This window comes from Apteryx mantelli, chromosome 5 (assembly GCF_036417845.1).
Source record: "Apteryx mantelli isolate bAptMan1 chromosome 5, bAptMan1.hap1, whole genome shotgun sequence".
Classification (NCBI taxonomy): Eukaryota; Metazoa; Chordata; class Aves; order Apterygiformes; family Apterygidae; genus Apteryx; species Apteryx mantelli.
In genome coordinates this window covers 12,374,727-12,381,021 of record NC_089982.1, presented here as the reverse complement: position 1 = coordinate 12,381,021, position 6,295 = coordinate 12,374,727, and positions in this window count along the sequence as shown.

Sequence of the window (6,295 nt, the reverse complement as noted above, 5' to 3'; positions counted from 1 at the left end):
GCAATGCTTAACTGCATTAAAAAATGTAAATGTATTTATTTCTCCATTCTTCTACATTTTGAGGTGTGGTTTTGCCAGTTTACCAGTCTATAAACAGTGGCTTGAAGAATCTATCTTTCTCTAGGATTTCATAAAAATCCCCTTTTGTAGTGCGCATAAATCTCCTCCTTGAGTGTGCTGAAGCTGCAACTGATGGGAGTCGTTGACAGTGTCAGTCAAACAGGACAGAAAGACTGGACACGTGTCCTGTGCAGTGCAGTAGCTTGTCTCCCAGACAGGGCATGTTTCAGAGGCCTTTCAGGTCTGAGAAACTCTGCAGCAAACCGAAGGGGCATAACCCCTTCTCAGAGGTCTTGTAATAAACCCCTGTGGGTAGAAATAACCCTGAAGCATGAGTTTGTATCTCTTGCAAAACTATTATTTGCATCAATTATTATAACTCTTTATTAGCCTGTTATCTCTATAGTAGCAGCGTTACAACAATATCCTGTAGCAATGATTTCCACAGTGTAATTTTTACTGTGAATAATATTCTTCTTATCTCTGAAAAGTTTCCCTTCAGTTCTCTTCACTGTCTACACCATGATAAGAACAAATCTCTGAGCTTACATAGTGAGGTAGTCATTCAATTTATATGCTTTCGTTGTATCCTCTCCAAGCCTTCTAGTTTCTAAAGGGAATAATTTCAGTCCTTTTAGGCTCTCGTTTTTCACACTTGTTTATCATTATCAGGGCCCTTCATGTTCAAAACCCCTCAATTTTGCAACATAAACTGTTTTTCAGCAAGTGTAAAATATGCTTTTCTGGGAATTTCCACCATTGTTATGTTCTTCATCAAAACTGCAATGAAGTTGCAAGACTCCATGCCCCTGGGTGTCTGAATGCCAAAATCTTTACCTGGCCTCAGAAGAAAAAAAAGTATTAGGGAGAGTTTTTGCTTTGGGCTACAATGAAATTTCATTTATAAACAATCATCCTGTTTACATTTTTTATTATTGTTTTGCAGCTGAAATATGGAAACATGGTGGGCAAAATCTTACAAGCTTGTGGCAAAATAACAGCAACCATCCCTACTACAAGGAACCTCAGCTGTCCTGATGGAGTTGTGTGCAAGCATGCAAACCTCAACAAATCTGCATCTGGGTTCAACAATGTTTCTGGCAATATGTTAAATCATATGTTCAGACTTTTGTTCCACAATGTGTTTGGTATGTGTTTGATCACGTTTGGCCATGTGTCTGGCAACGTGTTTGATCACGTGTTTGGTGACATATTCAGCAACCTGTTTGGCTCTGTGTTGGGCCACATGTTTCACTGCGTGTTTGCTCACGTTTGATGATGTGTTCGATCATGTGTTTCATCACGGTTTTGATTCCATGTTTGGCCATGAGGCTGACAATGTGTTTGACCACATTTTCCCAAGATGTGTTTGATCACGTGGTTGATCACATGTTGTGGTTGACCACGTGTGCCCAAAATGTGTTAGAACACTTGTTTGCCCATGATGTGTTTAATCAAATGTTTGATCACATGTTGTGTCTGACCATGTTTGTCCAAGACATGTTTGATCACCTGTTGCCTGAGATGTATTAGACGATGTCTTGCCCTTGACGTGTTTGAACACGTGTTTGCCCGAGACGTGTTTGAACATGTGTTGCCCAAAACACATTTCAATATGGGTTGCTTATGATGTGTTTAAAGATGGGTTGCCCTTGACATATTTGAATTTCCCAAGATGTGTTTGAACTTGTGTCGGCCATGACATGTTTGCTTTTAAGGAAATTTCCCCTTTGCTCTCTAGAAAATTTTCTCTTCTCTTTCAAGGAAGTCCCCCCTGTTACTATCTGACAATCCCATCTTTTGCTGTCTGGGGAATTCCCCCATTGCTTACTAGAATTTTCCCCTTTACTTTCTAGGAAACATTCTCCTTGCTTTCTAGGAAATTTTTCCTTCTGTGTCAAGGAATTCCACTCACTGATTTCTAGGACATTCCCCCTTTGCTTTCTAGGGAAGTTCTCCTTTGCTTTCCAGGGAATTTTTCTTACTTGCTCTCTAGGAAATTGCCCAGTCCCTGTGAAGGAACAACCTCCACCCCATTGCTTCCAAAGAATTACCCCCCCCCCCCTTGTTTTCCCATCCCTTCCCAGGGCAGTCCCAGCCGCCGGCGGGGAACACCGCGGAGCGACCGCCGCGTGGCTCCGGCTCGTCTCTGCCGGCCGCGGCAGGACCAGGGCGGGGGCGAGCGGCGCTCGGGCTCTGTGCTCCTCGGAGGAGAGGCAGCGTCGAGCGCGGAGGTGGCGGGTCCCTGGGGCACGCCGTGGGGTGGCTAGCCCCGGCCCGAGGGCTGCGCTCCCGTGAGCCGAGGACAGGCGTCGCTGGGTGGGGGCGAGGGCCCGCGCGTGGCGCTGCCTTTCCCGGCACAGCCCCAGGCCGGTGGAGGGCTCTGGGCAGGGCCGGGCTCGGCGGAGCCGCGCAGTGTCGGGCTGGGGCACGGGCAGCCCCTGTCACTGTCCCCCCCCCCACACACACACCCCTCGTGTCACTCCTGGGGCCGAGCGGCATCGGGCGAGGGCAGCCGCGGGGGCTCCTTGCGCGGAGCGGGTTCCCAGCGCTGTGACCACGCGAGCACCCTGAGCCTCGTCTGCAACCGGTGGGGCTGTGGGTGCTGCGTGTGCGGTGTGCTGCAGCCCAGCCGACCAGTACTGGCACCACGGCCTGGCCCGTGGGGTCGGGAGCCGCCACTGCCGGGGGCCAGAGGGTGTTCCCCATTTGGTGTGTCCCCATTTGCCTGAGTGGGGTTGAGGACGTGGAGGTGGGGGTGCGAGAGATGGGTCGGGATGCTGCAGCCCCGGGGCCAAGAGTGGCTGCGGGCTGAGAGAAGGTCCTGGCTTGCTGGCCGGCTGGGAAGGGGACCCCAGGGACGCTGCCACACAGGAGGCTGGTGCTCAGATGCTGCCCAGGAGGGAGGCAGGAGCTGCTGGAGCTGACAGCCGTGCTCACTGGCAAGGAGTCAGGACACTGGATGGGGGGCTCTTGGTTAGGATGAGCCCTGCTTGTCGTTTGACCCACTCTGGGAAGTGGTAGTAAGTCTCTTTTCTGTTTTCTTTTTTTTTCTGCCAGCAAACTGAAGCTGTGACCTACTGGATCAGTGTTCGCAGAGCGTGATGTCCCTGCCTGTCCTGGAGTCCGCGGAAGAGGAAGGGGCGACAGCAGCGGATGCTCTGCACGTGCAGGTACCTGCAGTGCAGGCAGTCTTTTTTACCAGTCACCTCCTTCATCTCGGGTCTTTGGAGATGCAGCCTGGAGTCCTTGCAACATCAGCCGTATGCTGCAGGAATTGCCCAAGTTGGACTGCAAGCTGTATTGCAGCTACTTGACAAGGAGTGTTTTTGCTGCTGCTGCTGGGCCAGCTCTGTGGAGGTAGTATATTTCCATTCAGTTTGCACCTCCGAATTGTTTCTCTTTCCGAGGAGGAAAGCCAAGGATTGCAATAACTGTAGTGGAACCTCTGAGCTAGTACCTTGGGGGAACCCCCTGGCAGAGGTCAAAAATAGGATGTGGGTTTTTCTTCCTCTTGGGGGTGATAGCTTGAACTCTTAGGGGAGTTGTTTCCGTGGAGACTTAGGAGATGAGTAGCTGCAAAGAGCCCAACTTAAGTAGGAGCAGGTGGGAAAATGTGGCTGGGCTTGTGGGGCCCTTCCACTTGTCTACAAGGTGGTTGATCTCCAAGCCCCCCTGCTAAGCGAGCTTTGCCAGGCACTAGATAGCACGGCTGCGCGCAAGGCCAGCCTGAGGCAGCCTTTGCTCTGCCGCAGCGTGGTTTCCCCCAAATGCCAGTAACAGCAGCTGGTGCCGTGCTGCTTTGCACTAACCCTTTAGTGTGGAGGAATGGTTAGGCCAAAAAGGCCATGATCTGTTAAGCATGAGCAATCCCACCTATGATAATATAGGATAAGGTTCAGCGTGTGGGCGAGCTGCTGTCCTTGAAGTCTCCTCTAGACGATGGAAACAGGAACATCGCCGGTGTCGACATCCTCGAAGAGGGAAGCAACACACAGCTGTGACCGCAAGGCTAGCAACGCAAGCAATCGCCCGACACCAATCCTGTCGAGGCACATCGCGCGTATACAGAGGGCTTCAGCCAACAGTAGCACTGTTGCTAACGCAAGCTTCTGCTCGTTGCCTATATATACTCTGTAAAAGCCTTAATAAAGGGAGAACGACCATACTCACATTGAGACTCCGTCGTTACTCCGGGCCCGTCCCCCCACTCCAACATCTGGTAGCAGAGGATGGTTCAGCTCAACTAAGATCTCCGAGACTGCGGTAAGCAGCTAGAGGAGGGGAGTGGGAAGCCACGGCTGAGGGAAGCGCTGCTCGGGCGGAGCAGACGCTGGTGCGTGGGGTCGCTCCCCACCTCTCAGGCGCAGTGATGGAAGCTGACGCTGCGGCCATGCTGCTCGCCGGAATCCTCTCTAAGAGAGGGGTGGACGCACCGGCGAAGCAACTACACAATTTGATTAAGCTGGGGCAGCGCTGGGGTCACTTTTCCGACACCCATTTACTGTTTTCCTTATCGGAATGGCGAGACTTTGGGGGGACCATGTGGCAAAAGTTAATTGAAGGGGACGAAAAGGAGGAAAAGGAGATAAAAGCCGTTCGTGCGCTTTGGAACACTGTGCTAGAGACTTTAACAGCAATGAAGGCTGAAAGGGAAGTGGCCTGTGCCGCCGCGCAAATGCTGGGACCGGGGGCCCCTACCGATAAGCCCCGCAAGAAAACTGGGCTCGGCTCACGGTTCTTGGGACTGCCTGCGGTGAAGGGTGTGACTGGGACTCTCTGCAAAAGCGTTAACGAGCTGCGCGTGAAAGGGGGCCTCACGCCGCTGAGCGAGGAGAAGACCGCGTTGCCGGAGCCTGCGCAGGCGCCTGAAAAGGCAGAAGTTGTCACGAGAGAGGCCGATAGGAGCTCTGAGGCGAAAGCGGAAGGGCGCCCGGAGGAGGCCCCGAAAGGGGCGGAAACCGCGCCTCCCGCTGATCTCGGAGACTTGGGCGGGGAAGGGTGTCGACCGCCCCCCTCCGCTCCTCCTCTCCCGTCGGCCGCCGCGCCACCATCACTGTATCCCCCGCTGCCCTCCTCCAGCGAATCTTCTGGTGACACCACTCCGGTCGCCGGGAGGAAGCCGCCGCTGTCCCCAGACACCACTGCAAAGATTTTGCAAACAGTGTTGAAACGCCTGGAAAAGTTGGAGCTGAAAGAAGAAGAAAGGAGGAAAGACACTCCTCCATGTTTATTGAATCCTTGTGCGCCACGCAGTCCCCCACGTTGGAACGGCATCATTAAAGATGCCATCACAGAGGGACAACGGAAACCTGTCGGAGGGGCCGAGGGTCCCGCGGCACTGGCATTCCCCGTGATACAGCAGAATGGCCAGGGGAAACGGGAACCACATGACTGGAAGATTCTACAGCAAGCGCGTACCACCGTCTCTACCCATGGGTTAAAATCGGAGGCTACGCGACAGATAGTCGGTTGGATTTTTTCGGCTGATCTCATGTGCCCGTACGACTGTAAAAACTTGATGAGACTTCTGCTCACCCCGACACAGTACCTTCTGTGGGCCTCGTCTTGGCATCAGCGAGCTGCCAGTGAAGCGGCCCGCAGACAGGCGGAGGGAGATCCTCTCCGCGGAGTGACAACAGAAATGCTTGTGGGGGAAGGCGGCTACAGCGACTTTCAGGTGCAAATAACCTTCCCCCCAAATATGTTGCAGCTATCCGCACGATTGGCGCTAGATGCCTTTTTCGGCCTACCCAGAACGAGTGCTCCGTCCTTTGGGAATTTGTTGCAGGGAGCGACAGAGAAATACAGTAATTTTGTTGACCGACTGTGGGAAGCAATCATGCAGCACCCTGATTTGTCTGATGAAAGCAAAAATCAAATGTTCACGGTGCTAGCCTTTGACAATGCTAATAAGGCCACGAAACGAACGTTAGCCAGCTTACCCAAGGGGGCTGGAGTAGAAGAAATGCTCCTGAGGGCTGAGAGGGCTGAAGCGCAACGGCAAGGAAGCACAGTTGCCGCTGCGGTCCAAGGAGCAGTTCGGGAAGTGATACAGCCGTTGGCCGCGGTAGCGCAACAAAAGCGGACCCGAGAGCCCAGAAGGCCCGGACGAGCGCCGGGACAACCCTTCCGCGGGAAGTGTTTTCGCTGTGGGGATTTAGGACACGTAAAATCGGCTTGTCGCTCTGCCGTCTGGTGTGACCGCTGTCAAAAGAGCACACATGCCACGAAG